The following is a 17,103-nucleotide window of genomic DNA, read 5'->3' as shown; positions in this document are numbered from 1 at the left end:
GGTCAATCATCCCTCACCCCAGGGCCCTCATCCCTGTCTCTACTGTTCTCCCCCATTGCACTTCCCTCCAGCCCCACTGCCCTCCTGACTGTTCCTGAACATGTTGGGCACTCTCCTCCCTCAGGGCCTTTGCACACGCTGTGCCTTTTGCTGGAATGCTCTTCCCCCAGATATCCTCGTGCCTCCCTCCATCACCCCCTTCACGTCTTTACCCAAGTGTTCCCTTCTCCGTAAGGAAGACCCTGTTCTTTCTGACTTATTTTTATCTGTGGCACTTGTCACCATCCCGTATATATATATTTTTTGCTGACTGATTTTTCTATGTCGCTTGTCTCTCCCTGAGAGAATGTGAGCTCCTTGAGAGCAGGGACGTTTTGTCTTTGTTTTCACCATCTGGAACAGTGCCTGCCACGTCATGGGTGCTCAATAAATATTTGTTGAATGAATGAATTGCTCATCATTTTGGAGGGTGCCAAAACATAGGAGCAGCTATCTTCCAACTTGGGCAATCAGAGGTCAGCGTTCTGCAATTCTGAAAGGGCATTATTTCAGCATGACTTCGTTAGGGAGGCAGTGGGGGCCCTTGGGAGGAAACCTCATGGTCCTTCCACTTGGGGCACCCAGCTCAGGAGGAAGCACCGTGTGCTGGTTCCAGACTCAGTGGGAGAGTCAGGGATCCTGCTCCCTGGAAGCCTCTCTGTGAGCTCCCTGCCCCGGGGCTGCAAGCATATCCAAGGCTAAGGCGGGCCTTCCAGGAGGCTCACACTCAGCCAGGCTTCTCCGTGGAGGTAAGGGCACCAGAACCCAGAATAAACTCGAACTAAGGTAGGTATTTTAGCTGGTGCTGGAAAGGTGGGGGAGGATTAGCTACCGGAAGAGTACGGGCCGGGCACTGCAGGCCCAGGGAGCAGCACGGGCAGAGCCGAGCATGTAGGAGGCTCTTGGTGCACTGGCTGGGGAGGGACAGGCAGCGAGTTGTGGCTGGAACGTGCCTACTTACCTGTGAGAACCTCCTGAGGCCAGGATGGAGTCTGCTCCATATTTGTCTGCCCCTGTAGTGCTTACAACGGTGCCTGGACCGCGCAGGTGCCATTGGCGTCCGCCGTGTGGCCTGTTCAGCTCAGGCCAGGAGTCTAGGAATTGGGTGGCCTAGGCACCTCTGATGGTGCAGATCAGACCTCAGAACAGGCCTTGGAGAAGACAGGGGGTGGGGGTTTGGCTGGGAGAATGGTCTAATCTATTTGGTCGTTGCAAAAATAATTGCAGTCTTGCCATTAATGTGGGTAAAACTGCAATTACTTTTGCACCAACCTAATTCCTTTATTTTATTTTTCTTTTCTTTTCTTTTTTTAAACAATGTTTTGTAATCTACCTTTATTTTAAAAGTAGTTTCTTCCAAGATGGGCACAAGGGTTTCTCCAGAGCTAGAGATGAACCCAGGTCAGAATGATCTCTCCAATCTGGACACATTCATGGCTACATATGGCTTTGTCTGGATTTTAGAACAGGGTTCTTTACTTTTTTTTTTTAAATGCCATAAACTTCTTTAGCAGTCTTCTAAAGCAGTGTTTTTATTCTTTATTATTATTTTTTTTAGAGACAGGGTCTCACTCTGTTGCTCAGGCTGGAGTGCAGTGGCATGATCATAGCTCACTGCAGCCTCTAACTTCTGGCCTCAAGTGATCCTTCCACCTCAGCCTTCCAAGTAGCTAAGGCTAAAGGTGCGTGCCATCACTTTCAGCTAATGAAAACAATTTTTTTTTTTTTTTTTTTTTTTTTGTAGAGACGGGGTCTCACCATGTTGCCACACTGGTCTTGAACTTTTGGCCTCAAGTGATCCTCCTGCCTCAGCCTCCCAAAGTGCTGGGGTTACAGGTGTGAGTCACCATGCCCAGACCCAAATAGTGTTTTTAAATACATAAAATGAGATACATAGGATTACAAAGGAATGGTTACGGTTCTAACCATAGATCCCAGGTTAAAATGGCCAGTTACGTTCTTTTCGAGGACAAATATTCCACTCTCTGAAAACAGAGCACAAACCTTGGCTTCTCCTCCTGCACACTGGAGGGTGGGGTTGGGGGAAGTGTTTGTGCATATTTTTGCAGGGCTGTCCTGGGGGTGGAGATAAATGTCTGAGAGGCAGAGTTTGGAACCCTAGGAGGATGCCACTTGGAGGCAGATGGCTGGGCTGCCTGGGGGAAGGGGTGAGCACCCCATCTCTGGAGGTGGTGAGCTGGAGGCCCATCTGTCAGGGATTCTGGGGTCAGGCTGGGGTGGGTGATTTCTGCCCAGGTGGGAGAGGATTTTGATTTTTCCTGAGCTACTTTTGGTGGTGAATCTAGAAGGTACCCAGGGCTGTAGGATCTTTCCCTTTTGCCAAGCCCTGAGCCACCCCGGCAGCCCTGGGAGCGAGAGAATGGTTACTTTGTGCTGGCTTCTGCCCGCCAGGCCCATAGCAACAAATTTACCCCAGTGCCATCTCCAATTTGCCTCAGAACCGGTAATTGATCTTGTTCTTTGGAAGACAATGGCTTCAGGCTAGGGAAACACCTTGCTTCTCTGTCTGTCTTCCAAAACCATTCCTGGGGAAGGGGATGGATTGTAAACCATATCACCCATCCTCCCCCAACAGCTGTGCAGGGTTTCAGTTCTGAGCCTAGGAGGGGATCCCTCCTTCTTTCCTCTGTGGCACCGTCACCCTCCATGGCAGCTTGAAGGCCTTCAACATCACCCAACAGCCTTTGAAATTGTCCAGTCCAAATGCCCTGTGTGGGAGCACGGATGGGGTCACTGAGGCCTAGAGAGGGCAAGGGCTTTGCCTAAGTCACATAGCCTCAGGGTAGCAGGGCGGGTTCTGGAACCTCAGCACTGACTCATCCTGCTGTGTCTGGAGTAGGGAGAGCTGGCAGTAGGAAGGCAGCCCCGGGTCTCCTTTGACAAACACATCATGCTTCCCACCTAAACCACCTCCATCGGTGGGGAGCTGGGGACTGGTCTATTAGCTTTCTCCCGCTGTCCCCCGAGGGTGCATTTGTCTGTTTTGCATTTTTTCCAGGCTGTAGTTAGACAACTCCTGGTCCTGGGGGGAGGGCTGCAAAGAGAAAATGTCAGGGCGACATGCCGCCAAGATAACATTAGCGAAATATCAAGTCCTTTATGATGTCAGGAGGGATTCCTTCCCGCTGCCGAAGCTGCCTAATGACATCATAAAATAGGCCTGCAGCAGCCGCAGTCCCCCTGAGTCATCAATCAGCCCCGTTCGTGGAGGGCCCCAGCCCGCACGCGGGGTGGGGGTGCCGGATTTTAAACTCAAAGGAGGCCCCAACACAGCAGTACTGTGATGAACTGAGGGACAGAAGACACCCACAGCTCCCAGAAAGGGGCAGCCTCCTGGTGGCAGTGCCTCTCCATGGCTGACCTGGACACTAGGGGACAGGCATGGCTCCAAGGCCCCTTGGAGATCTTGAGGCTGAGTTGGCTACCATAGGAGGACGCCTCCCTGGGAGGGCCGCACCCAGCCTAGAGTACCTCCGTGGTGCTAAATGAGAAAAGAGACCCAAGCCCAAACTTCTGGTTTGCTGAGGGCTGATCTGTCTCTTGAGGGACAGACAGGACTGCTGGGGCCACAGACCCCATCCTCTGGTGCAATGAGACCAAGAGTCACCCCACTGGAGACAGATGGAGGGGGTCTTTGGCTCCTTGGAGGCTGGCATGTACTCTTGCATGTTTTGTGTGTACACTTGCATGTGTCCATCTAGCTGTATAAATCTAGGAGTGTTCACAGCACATTGACAAATGGGTTCGTCCCCGTGTGTACAGCCCATGTGTACACACTCACGCCTGCATGCCTACTGTCCACCTGCTTGCATTTGTGTGTGTCTGAGTCTACAGCTGCCTAGATACCTCTCTCTATGTCCACGTGCTTGTGTTTATGCATGTCAAAGTGTCTGCAGATGTGGGGAAGGAGATGTGGAAGCGGATAAGGAGGATTGAAGGGAGAAGGGGGATCCCAGAGGGTGAGTGGGTGCGTGGGGTGTAGGGGTGGCCAAGCACATCCACTCATCACGCTAGGCTGAGGACATCGGCTGTGTATTGGAATCACCTGGGGAAGCTGTAAAATCTACCCATGCTCCAGTCTCCCCTCAGATCAATGAAATCAGGACCTCTGGAGCCAGGGCCCAGGTACTGGCATTTTTTTAAAGGCTCCCCAGGCGATTGTAAAGTGCCACTGGGGTTGAGAACCAGGGGTGTACTCAAGCCTGGCTATTCTAAGTGTGGTCTCAGGACTCGCAGCATCAGCCCACCTGAGAGCTTCAGAGAAATGCAGAACGCCAGGCCCTGTGCCAGGCCTTTTGAGTCATAATCTGCATTTTCATCCCACAATCTGTATTTCAATAGGATCTCCAGGTGATCTGTATATCCATTAAAGCTTGAGAAGAGTAGAGCGGTGCTTCTCCACATGAGCAGGCAACAGAACGTGTTTTAACAAACCCTCTGGGGTGATTCTGTTGCAGAATTTCTGATTCAGTAGGTCTGGGGTGGTGTCTAAGAATGTGCTTTTCTAACGAGTTCCCAGGTGAGGCTGATGCGGCCAACCTGGGGCCTACACTTTGAGAACCACTGCTATGATTGTAGCATATGAAGGAGGCAGACACAGGGAAAAGGGAGCGGAGGCGGGGGTGTTGGGGAGGGAAGCGGGGATGGAAGGGGAGAGGACAGCTCAGTCACCTGGGAAGATCATGTCCCTCGAGAGTCTGCCCTGTCATTGTCTTAGGGTCTTGATTTTCCTGACTCTTGGGCTAGGCCAGGGATGGGGCTAGTAAAGGGAACAAGAAACATACAGAACTCTACCGAGAATTGCTGGCATTTATCCTCTCCTTTCTGGTCCCTGCAGTCTCTCCCCACCCCTCATTCTGTTCAGTAAAAGGATCCAGGGCTGGATACTTCTCTGCTTCCTGAGAGCCCCAGGCCAAAGATGCGGGCCCCCCCAGAGCCTGAGCTCATCAAAATGCCCACATGCCTTCTTGGGAGTCCAGCGCTCAGAGGGGGCTCAATAATCAGGGCACCCATGTATCCAGTTTGCCTGCGACCGTCAATTTCTGATAATCGTCCTTTCGTTCTCAAAAGTTTGCATGATAAGCCATATGGCTCCCTACTAATAATGGTTACCGAAATGATGAAAGTTCAGTTGAGGTAGAGGTGAGGAGGCTGAGAGGGTGGAGTGTGGGAGGGGACTGGGTGTCTTCCAAGGGGAAGCCCTCTGGAAACCTGCCTTCCAGGGCCCCTCTGCCTTGCCTGGCTTCCTTGGGGAGGAATGGGAGGGAGGGTCTTTCCCAGGAGGGGTCAGTACTTGGGGGGAGGGGTCTCTCCTATGGGGTGGCCAGCCTTGTCTGTCTGCCGGTGCGGAGGCAGGAGGTGGGGTGGGGGCAGCGATGGGAGCAGAGGACAGACAGGTAGAGGCTCAGCTGCAGCCCCTCTCTTGGCTGGGGCCAGACCATAGTATCAGTACCTCTTTTGCCTGCATCTCCGCCCCAGGAACCTGAGGGCTGGGGGAGGAGATAGGGATCAGTGGGAATACCAGAGGTGTGAGGCAGGCATGACCTCACCCAGGGTGTGCCTGCTCTCTGAGCCCTGCCAGGCCACCCTCCACCCACTCCCAGGTACCCCCAGGCCGGGTTAGACAACAAGCTTCAGCCAGCCACGGCAGGGGCGTCCCAATGCGCTGGCTGGGTCCCAGCCAGGCTGAGGCAGGGAACTGGGTAGCCTAGTGCTACCCAATACTTCTTCTGGAAATAGCCGATAGTGAACCAAAGTGGATCTTCTCCGCCCACCCCTGCTGGGTCCCGGGGGGCTGGTGCATTTAGGGGAGCAGCAGGGAAGTAGAGCTGGGGCTGGGGAGAGCAATTTAGGACTGGAATTTTGCCATAGACTTGTGGTCCAGAAACAAGGGAAGTCAGTACTTTCAAATGACCAGGGGAACTGGGAGACCTGTCTCAGCTTGGGACAGGGGGGTGAAAATCAGGAAGAAGTTGGTCCAGCAGTGTGGGCCAGTAGAAGAATGCCACTGTGTGCCCAGTGGTGTGCTTACAGGCATAACTTGGAAATCACAGGCAGAAAAGCCGGAGGAGGCTGTGGGAAGTATTTACCAAGCCAAATACGTTAAAGCACCTCTTGGTAACTTCCGATTCTGGATGAACCCAGAGATTCACATGTGCTAAGGTGGGCTGTTAAAGTCAAGTGGTTGACATGGGCTTGGTGGAGTATGGGTGGCCCCCTAGAAGCTGTGGGTGTCCTGAAAATGTACGGGGAGGGCTCTAGGAGAAAATACTCCTACCCTTGACTATCTGCTGAGTGGGCCTGAGCCTCCTGGCTAGGGGCCCCTCCCAGCTGCCCTGTCATCACTCAGCAGTCCCCATTTATGCCTGAAAGCGCCCTCAGGCCCTCCCCACACATGCTCTCCTATCCCCATCCCACTCATCTGTAAGCGCACCCATGCCACCCCTGCACACAATGGCGCCCACCACCTTCATGCACATCCCACGCCGGGAAGCACAGGGAAGCAAGGGGGCCTCACCCAGGAGCTTCGCACAGAGCGCACCCTCCAGACATCTTTGCATAATGAGTGAAGGGATCCATCTGTGAGCCATGACCTTTTCTGGCCGTGCTCCTTGTCTGTGGGCTCAGAGTCCCAAATCCAGCAGGGAAGTGGGGGGCAGACAGCATTTGCCCCAGGGCTAAAGGCCATATCCCTGCTCTCCAGAACATCACCTGGTGGTGGCTTTCCCCGCCTTGTGGATCTGAGCTGCTGTTCAGAGCTCCCTTCCCACGTGTGCTTATAAGGGACCCCTGGCTGTATCTCTGCCTATCATTCTCTGAGTCATTTTTTGTTTAGCAAATGTTTCCTGGGCTTTCTGAGTGCCTGGCCTTCTACTGAACTCTGGGGCCCAGAGACTAGGAGAACAGTTAGCTCATGCCTTCCAAAGGACACCCAGTGACTCTGGGGCTTGGCAAGACCCTCAGGCTGGCCACCCCTCCATTCTGAGATTATATCCTTCCTGGACCCTTCCCCACCTTCACTGCCACTTCTGCCCTCACACTCACACACTTTTGTCTACCATGTGACAACTACCCTCCTCCTCCTTGCCATTCTGCTCCACCCTCCTTTTCCTTCTTCACTCTGCTTTGACTGGATGACAACACCTGGTGGCCTGGTTGTGTCCTCTGGGTTCTGGGACAGTGGCAGGAGTGTTGTGGAGGGTCTCGGACCCCTCTCTGGCAGCTGACACTCCTGTTTTGGTGCTGGGAGGAGCAGAGCCAGGTGGAACCCATGTGGGTGGGTGGAGGTTGCCCCTACTGGGTTCTGGTTAGGGGTTTTGGCTTCTTGAGGGCCTGAAGTATGGCAGGGAGGGGAGGGAGGACAAGGAGGGGGAGGAAGGAAGAGAGAGAGAGAGAGAATGGGAGGTAGAAACAAGAGTGAAAGAAAGCCACAGAGACCGAGAAATAGAATTGGGACAAACGGACCAACAGACAGAGATTCTGACTCTATTACCAGGCACTTATAAAAGATCACTGTTGGCCAGGCCGTGGCTCACACCTGTAATCCCAGTGCTATGGGAGGCCGAGATGGGCAGATTGCTTGAGTTCAAGAGTTTGGGACCAGGCTGAGCAACATAGTGAGACTCTGTCTCTACAAAATACAAAAAATTAGCCAGGCATGGTGGTGCGTGCCTGTAGTCCCAGCTACTCAAGAGGCTGAGGCAAGATGATCGCTTGAGCCCAGGAGGTGGAGGCTGCAGTGAGCCAAGACTGCACCACTGCACTCCAGCCTGGGTGACGGAGTGAGACCCTGTCTCAAAAAAACAAACAAGCAAACAAATCACTGACTTCTCTTCGGCATGCACTTGGATCTATCTCAGTGCGTGAAGAGATGCAGCATGTGACGCTCAGCACCGGAATGGTCTCAGAAAGGGCTCGGGTCCTGTCCTGGACTCCAGCTGCAGCTGGCCACAGTGACTACCCCTGCTGTGAGGGCCGGAGGGTGCCCTCCAGGAGGAGACCTTGGAGAGTGGCAGTGACGTTTCTCTGAGGGCACTCTGGCCCTGGGATGCTCTTGTTTTCCTCTCCGTGGCCTCCACGTCGTTGAGGTCTTGACACCGCTCTGCTCAAGACTTCAGGGAGCTTCAGAGATTGGAAATGAGCTTTGTAGAGGATTTTGTGCATTCTCAGCACCCTCTGGCCACACCTCACATGGGTGGCCTTTAGCCTTTCCTCAGATCCTGGATCTCAGGTCGCCCTCCTTTGTCCCTGGCTGTGGGCTTGGATCTGATGAGTCCCGTCCTCTGGTCCCTGGGAGGCTGCCTAGGCAGGGGTGGGACTGGGGGCTCAAGATACGGAGCCTGACCTCTCCTCCTTTCCAGCTGAACTGTCAAGAAGCTCCCGGGCAGGTTCTGATCCATCCCAACCTGCTCTGCAGGCCTCCCGGGCTCCTCCTTGGCCCTTTGCCTGGGGGACCCCTCCCCAGCCCCGGCCAAGGCCCAGGAGCCCTGCTAAGAGCCACGAGCAATCTCCTGAACTTAACAAGGGATCGTGGCAGGAGCAGAGAGTCCCTTTGTGTCCTCACAGCACAGCACGCACCCGCCTCAGGACAGAGGGGCCCTGGCAGCCTCCAGCCTGGTTATCTGATTTAGGGGCTGATGGGGTTTCTAATGGAAAACAATATGGTAATTTCAGAATGTTCCTGATTAGATGAAAATGATATTGCATCAAAGTTACTTCCTTAATTTATTCAGAAAATAACAAGAGAGAATTCTCTCCTAAGATCCTTAATTAAACCAGAGCGTCCACCGCAGGCAAAGCACGCTCTGAGCTCCAGGTGTGGGGAACAAAGGCCGCTCCTGGCCTGAATCTCTGAGGGGCTGCCCTCGGCTGTGGGGTCTGGGCAGGTCTTTACCCAGATAGGCTGCCCCTTCTGCCGGGAGGGGGCGTTGGCAGAGAGAGGGCCCAGGCTGAGGCTCTTTCTGCCGCAGGGGCCAGTGGGGCGGTCATCCTAGAATCATTCCAGTCCCGTCCTGCCTTCCTATCTTCTCCAACTTCTTCCTGCTGGGTCCCCAGTGATCCCGATCCACGGAGACTCAGAAAGCTGGGGTGGCAGAGCTGGGAGCCCAGGGCATCTTCAAGACATGGGTCAGCTGGGTGAGCATGGAAGATGCTGGTGGGGCCAGTTAGGATCTGCGCTGGGTCAGCGTGGGGCAGTCGGCACACCTGAAAAGTCTTCACCAAACAGGGTCTGATTTGAGAGGAAGAGGCAGGGCTAAGAGAAAGAATACAAGAAGCTGAAGCAACACCGGGAAGGAAGCTGTGGCTGCTCTTAGGCCTGGAGGGGCGAGGGAAGGAAGACAGAGGAGGGGCCGCCGGACAGAGCTGTGGCCATAGAATGCAGTGAGTCAGAGAGGAGATGGGAGACGCGTTCCCAACCTCTCTCTTTTCCTGCCCTTGATTCCTTGCTGGTGCCACATATTAGCTGGCCTGGACTGGAAGCCAGAGGGGTGGGAGAGCCTGGGAGACACACTTCATAGGGAAGGCCCCTGGAGAGCCCAGAACAGGGCAGAAAGTGAATCTGGGGACAGAACAAGCACAGCTTCCAAGGTGATGGTAAACAACCTTTCATCTGTCTGGTGCCTCAGAATTTCTCCAGCACATTCTCATCCATTTTCCTTGTCATTCCCCACAATAGCCCTAAGTATACCTTTTTGTCTCCTGGAGGAAGCAGGCTCCGAGAGGTCAAGTGATGCCCCTGAAACCACACAGCGGGGAGGTAATGGAGTCGAATTCCATTCTGCGTTACTCCACCTCCCTCCCCCTTTTCCCCCAATTAGACACTTGGGTGTATGAAAGTGCTAGTCTGAGCTGGGTGTTACAAAGGTTCCTGGTGTGCAAGGGCCCTGTCTAGAAGCTTCTGTGAGACCATGAGGGAAGTCCTGTCTCCTGCCCATGGCATGTCAGCAGGCCCTTGGCACTTTGCAGACCAGACTACAGCAAACGCCCCAGGAAACAAAAATGTCTAATTCGGGTGGGGCATCCTGTTTTGGGGCCTGCTATAGAGTGGGGTGAGTCTGGGTTCTGCTGGAGAAGGAGCCAAAAAAGGAGGCATCATTCCTGAGTTGGAATCGTTTTGGAAGGAACCCTGCATCTTCCCAGGGACCACCTCCATTTGTCCACATGCCTGCTGGTTACGCTGCACCAGCCTCAGTCCCCCCTACCAGACACCAGTACCCCACCTACTGAGCAGTGTAGCAGGGGCCAGGAGTGGCTGGGGATCCATGTGTCTAACCCTCTGGGTGGCAGGAGGAACCTGGGTGGGGTTCTTGGGAAGCTTTTGACTTTGAACTCTGATGGGGCAAATGGGTAGAGTTAGAAACGTGGGTTCTGAAACTGACTCAGAAGGACCATGAAGTGCGAGAAGAGTTCTGAGGGTGGGGAGGCTGGCAAGGCACATGCTTGTGTGCGTGGGTGTGTGTGTATACATCAGCACATATGTGTGTGAGGATGTGTGTGCAAGAGAAAGAGAATTGTTAGGTCACTGGCGATCAAAGGGTCAAGGTCAAAGGAGGCAGGGCTTGGATGGACTGTGATAGTAATAGAAGCAGCTAGCATTTATGTAACACTATATGACAAGCCTGTTCCAGGCCCTTTACATAATTAACTATTTTAATCCTCGCAACCAATTTAGGAGGTAGATACTATTATTACCACATTTTATAGGTGAGGAAACTGAGACACAGAGGGGTTCAATGATGAGCCCCAATATTGGAGCTAGGATTTGGGCACAGGTCCAAGTCTTGACCACTGAGGGGCACTGCGGCCCCCAGCCTGTCCTGGAGGGCATGGTCCTGGACCCTGCCTCCTGCCCGCGGCTTCCGGACTGCTACTTTGATGCTCTCTCTGTGTGTCATGCTCTTTGTCCCCAGCAGGTCTGTTTTGGGGAGATGTGAAGTTGATCCCACAAAGTTCAGGTATCAGGCAGAAGGTCCTAACTGAGCCAAAAGAGGGAGGTGTCAAAGAAGCTTGGGTTTAGGGGGACCATTCATCCTGGATGGCAGGATGCAGGGGGTGTAGGGGGATGAGGCAGAGAAGTGAGCAGAGGTGATGTGTAAAGGGTCTTTTTTGGCCAGCCTAAGTCATGACACCTCCATCCTGTAGCATCAGGGCAGGAGCCCTTGATAAGGATTTCACACAGGAGAGTGGCAGGGTCATCCTAGAAGGCTCACTCTGGTGCAGTGTGGACTGGAGAAGGAGAGACTGGAGGCTGAGCAGTTGATGAGCTGAGTAATGCCAAAACCCCCAGGCAAAAGGTGATAAGGCCTGGGCTGGGTCAGGAGGTGGAACTGGGGAGATGCTCTTAAGAGGTAGAAGCCTCAGTGTTTGGGGATAGACTGGACACGGTGGGGTGGGGGAAGGGAGTCACTGAGAAGGACACCTAGGTTTTTGGTTACCTGGGTGAGTAGGAGTCGTACAAGGAAGAGCAGCTCCTGCTAGTCCCGTAGGTCCCTCAAGGCAGCAGGGAAGTCTGTGGCCCTGGTGGCTGAGGCTCGGCTACCTGGAGGAGCCTAGGAAAAGTGACCAGGGCATTTTCCCCTAGGCCAGGGTATCACATGGCCCTGGAGAGATTTGGATCAGCCCTGGATTCTTTCCTGCTGGACACCAGAGGCTGGGGAGGCAGGAGGCCGGAGGCATGGCAGTGGACAAATCAGGAAATGGGGGCAGGGATTGGTTTCCTTTGGAATCATTTTTACTTTCCTTAGCCTTCTCTGTTTCTAAAAGACTCAAACAGGAGATTGCAGGAGAAGGAAGACTATATATCATTCATTCATTTTTTTTTTTTTTTTGAGATGGAGTCTCACCCTGTCACCCAGGCTAGAGTGCAGTGGCATGGTCTCATCTCACTACAGCCTCTGCATCCTGGCTCAAGCGATCCCCTTGCCTCAGCCTCGTGAATAGCTTGGAATACAGGTGCGTACCACCATGCCTTGCTAATTTTTGTATTTTCCTGGAGATGGTGTTTCAACTCCTGACCGGTTTCGAACTCCTGACCTCAAGTGATCCGCCCGCCCCGGCCTCCCATAGTGCTGGGATTACAGACATGAGCCACTGCACCTGGCTCATCATTCATTCTTAAGTCTGAAATTCCAGAGAAGCCCTGTGCTACAGTGGTTAAAACTCTCATTCTGTGGTTGGCTGGGCTTCAAGTTTCAAAGTTGTCACTTTGTAGCCGGGTGTTCTTGGGCAAATCACTCTACCTCTCTGAGACTTAGCTTCCTCATCTGGCAGTTAGGGGTCATTCTAACACATACCTCATAGGCTTGTTGTGAAGTTTAAGGTAGTGAAGGGCCTCCACGGCAGCTCGTAATGATGCTCAGATCTGTGCAGGGTGACAGGGAACAGGGCTGCTATGGCATGTCTCCTAGGAGGCCTTCCCACTCCACAGGGAGGGGACACGGCTATTCTTCTGGAACTGGGGATGGAGAAGAAGGGGAGGGGTGCCTGTAAGTCTTTACTGCCTGGCAATTCCAGGCCCTGCCTCTTCCTTGCAATCCTGGAAAAAAAATGACAATCCCCCCACCCCCCACCCCCCCGCCCCCCCACCACACCATCTCCCCTGCCTAGGCATGGCCGTCTCCAGATAGGATCTGGACCTGCCACGTCTCAGCCTTTCCACCTGGCTGCAGACAGTGCCCAGCTCAGCCCACCTTCTCCCCCCAGGGCAGTGCCTCAACTCCAGCTGTCCCGTGCCTGCAGGTCCCAACCCGAAGCTAGGGTAAGTGGTCCCTGAGCTCTCAGATGACCCAGAGGGAGTTCTGAGCCCGGGGCAGGACCCAGCCTTGCTGCAGACCCATCTACATCCTTCCAAGGTCAGAGCCCACAGTCAGAGCCCACAAGGAAGGCAGCAGAGGGTAGTCACTCCCCTCTCTCCCTGGCTCCAGCTCTGGGAGCAAGGGGCCTGACCCCTCGGCTGAACTCGGCTCTTACCCCAACCCCAACTCAGAGAGTTTGCTGGCAGCAGCCTGGATGACTTTGGTGTAGTTTCTGTGGTTTAATAAGCTACAAAAACGACATTATTTTAAGCCAATCTGGATATAGCACAAAAACTCTCACCCCGTCTGTTCTGTGAAACTCAGATACCCTGACGAGAACACAGCTCACAACCAACTAATACAATATTCTACTGGGCGCGCTGTCAGCGGGCCCCACGCGGGAGCCGGCTCCCCGAGGACGGCCCAGCCGCGCAGTGCAGGCCGAGGAGGGAGGCGGCGGCCGGGGCGGCGGAGCAGGCAGAGGGCCCAGGGCCGGGGTGGGGGCCTCGCGGGGTTGGGGGGACTGCCTGTCTTCTCCCGGAGCAGCTGGGGCCGGCCACACAGAACCCCCTCATGGCTCCCCTGCCCCCCTGGATGGGGACGCGGGGAGGAGAGGAGAGAGGAGAGGAGAGGAGGGGAGAGAGGAGAGGAGAGGAGAGAAGAAGAGAAGAGAGGAGAGGAGAGGAGAAGAGAGGAGAGGCGCGTTCTGGCCTGCTGACAGCAGTTCTACTCCCACAACTCACATATGTCTGATTCCGAAGCAGGGAAGTGTGTCCAACACACCCAATGCAAAGACAGGTTGTTGAATATTTTTTCTCTCATCACTAAAAAGGATTCCCTGCTGGGTGCAATCAAGATCCATAAACTCGCGGCTCGAGTCGGTGTGAAAGCAGCGCTCCAGCCCAGACTCCCTCGCTGGCGCTAAATGCAGGCTCCGGGCGGGCGGAGATGCGCCGGCATCCGCTAGCAGCCTGGCCTTGCGACCGGCAGTTCCCGGCACATTAGGCAGTGCGCTTATTTTGGGCTCCGCTTCAGTGGATTAAGTTTCAGTGTAAAGTTTTGGAGCTCGGGCACCATCCCCGGGACACTGCCCCCTCCCCTTTCGGTGGGTACCAAACTTTACATAGCCAGAGTCAAGGAGAGCTGGCTGGATTCTCAGCAGCCCTGGGGTTCAGTGGCTGTTCTCCCTGGCAGCCTGGAGAGCCCCCCAGCTGGCTGACCCAGCCTGCCTCAGTGGGGACCAGGTGCCAACGCCTCTCTCCGGGGCAGAGACATTGAGCTTGCAGGGCTTTGGTGATTTTGCAAGGTTCCCGTCGGGAGTTGATCTGGGCTAAACTCCTCTCACTTCTGCTGGTGGTGGCAAGTCTGGTATCACTGCCTTCCACTCACTGGCGCCCTCCTGCCTTGGGGATAGGAACCCAGGATGCATCCTGGAGGCTGGAATCCTGATGTTTATATGAAGATAAGGGTGCCTTCTTTCTTCTGAGATGCCTTCCCCATCCCTCAAATAGGGAGGCTGAGGCGGAAAGGGAAGTGGCAGGAGACTTAGTCGGGCCATAGGAGAGCCCCAGGGAAGCTGAGGGGGCAGAGAGAGGGCGTGAGGGAGAGAAGAAAAGGGAACACGGCCAGCCCCTAGACTCCTTTCTGATGCCTTGGGAAGGAAGAGATTGGGGTTCTTGGAGAAACCTGGGCTCCTCTTTCCCTCCCCCCACCAGATGCTCAGTGACTGCCCGCTGGGAGGTGCTTTCAGATCCAATGGTTTAAAGCTCTAGTTCCCATGAATTATTAAGAAGCAACTGAAAATGTTGTCTTCAGAAAAGTCCCCCTTCTTCCCCCAGCATCCCATTTTCTGGGGGCCTAGGATGTGTCATTTAAAACCAGAGTGAGCTTCAGAAACAACACTCAGGGTGAAGCAGCCCAGTGAGAACGCCCAGGCTCTACAGGGTGTGGACCGTGTTACTTACTCACTCATTCATCCCAACACATCATCAGGGCTGACTTTGTTTAGGTTACTGGATGGGGGCTTTGGGAGGCACGGCCTGGGAAGGGAGAGTAGATGCATACCCATTCACACATTTGTTCATTTATTAACACCGAGCATGAGCCAGGCACCGTGTTTGGGTGCCGAGTGCAAGCAGATGCAGTTTAAGTATGAAGCAGAATGTGGAAAGGGCTGTGAAGGAGAGAAGGGGCTTGGGGATTGGGCTGCACGGAGCCTCTGCAGGCAGTGCTGTCCAGGACCTCTCCCAGCTGTGAGGCAATGCTGAGTGAAGGCTGGACGGACTACAACGCCTTCTGGGCCTGCATCCTTTTAAGCTTTGCACCAGCTTGCAGAAACCCACCGGGATGCAATCACCGTGCCTCAAAGTTATACCAAGGCAAAACCCAACGATGAGAAAGAGGAAATGTTGAGGCAGTTTGGGGGAGCCCTGGATTTTTTTTTAAAAAACCTTCTTTCCACTCATAAATCACTCTCCTTTGAAACCCCTCCTCCACTTTCTCTGCACTCTCTCTCTCTCCAAGAGATCAGCACATTGCAAAGACAGGTTGTTGAATATTTTCTCTCTCATCACTAAGAAGGCCTCCCTGCTGGGTGTAATCAAGAACCATAAACTCGCCTTGCGGCTTGAGTCAGTGTGAATCGAGCCCCAGTCAGCTTTCCTCGATTCAGACACGCTCTGGCCGGTTGACAGCACGGGCCAGGCTAGCGGGTGATGGCCAGGCTGCTCTCGCAGATGCATCCGAAGGGGCTGCAGCCAGTGGGGCTGGGTCTCCTAGAGTCTCCGCCACTGGCTCTGTAATGACCTGGCATGGAATTCAGGGTGCCTCTCCTGAAAGGTCAGGAAGGAGAGAAATCAATGTCTGCAGACAAGGAGTCCGTGCATTGACAGGTGCCACGGGCACTCCTTGGCCCTCACCCCATGTCCTCAGGTCCCCGGGGAGAGGAGACAGAGACAGGATGACCTCTCAGACTTGGCAGTTATTTCTGATGAGCAGCCTGACCAGATGGCTTTCTCTCTGGTTTTTAGAATTGTTCCTTTCAAGGTGGAAGAGGGCATGGACCTAGTGTTGCCCCAGTGGGCTAGGGTTGGGCTGGAGGGTGGTGATATTGGAATAAGAAGGCAGAGTGAAGGAGAGGCACCGGGGGAGCTGGGCTGGCGGCTGGTCGGCTGCTAAGGGAGTTGTCCCGTTCTTTGCCTATAAAGACAGGAACAGCAAGGGTAAGAAGTCTTCAGAGGGAAAGCTGGGGAGGAGCCCTTTCCCATCTTTCCTTGACTTTCTGTCTCTGACAATGTTACTGCCACTGCCTGGACCCCTGGGCCAGATGGTCCCTCCTTCCTGACTCAAGAGCCGCTTCCAATATCCCTTTCAAAAGATACCCTCCTCCTGCCAGCCAGCAAACCTGGAGGACACCCGAGCGGTTTCCCAAATATGCCTTGTACATTCCCACCGCCAGGCCTTTGTGTTTGCCATTTTCCCTGCCGGGCAGGCCCTCTCTTCCTTCTTTTTCTGGTAAACTCCTACCTGTCCTTCCAGGCTCAGCAGAAACTTCTCCTCTTCTGAGGAGCTTTACCTGACCAGGCTGAGGCCACCCGTGGCCCCTGGGGAACTCGTGCAATTCAGCCCTTAACATACTATGTTGTGGGGATCTGTCCATCTGCCCTCTGGGTGAGAGCTTCCCCTCTAGGGTTGGGACTGAGTCTGACTCAGCTTTATGTGCCCAGGGCCCAGCACTGAGTCCGTGGGGATGAATAGGATCAGAAGTTTTATCACCAAGTTTCAACACTGCTCTCTGTCTGTACCTGCCTACCTGTGTACCTGTCTACCTGTGAACCTGTGTACCTGAGTGGGAGAATGTGCCCTGGTTTCCATGCATCAGTCTTTTGCAGGAATGTCTTTCTGCCCACTCTTCCCTTCTCTACCCTCCAAACCAGACAGGGAGCTCCTTGAGGGCAGGGCGAGTTCTGCGTCGTCTCTGAAAGCACAAATACAAAGTGGGAGCTGGTAAAGATGTGTGGAGCTGGGTCTGGATTTTGCTAAAAGCGACCTGTTCAGTCAGGAGCCCTCTAGGCAGGGTTGCTGTTGTGGCTTCTCATGAAGGGTCTGAGCAAGTCCTTGTGCAGAGTCCAAATGCTCACTTTTCATGGGGTGGGAGGGTCCTTTCCATTCAAGCATGGAGAAGCTGCAGCCCCAGAATCTGCAGGCTCAGCCTCAGGGGCTGGCTCTCCACGCTGGGTCTTCACATTCC

Source organism: Symphalangus syndactylus, chromosome 12 (assembly GCF_028878055.3).
Source record: "Symphalangus syndactylus isolate Jambi chromosome 12, NHGRI_mSymSyn1-v2.1_pri, whole genome shotgun sequence".
Lineage (NCBI taxonomy): Eukaryota > Metazoa > Chordata > Mammalia > Primates > Hylobatidae > Symphalangus > Symphalangus syndactylus.
This window is presented reverse-complemented; position numbering follows the sequence as displayed.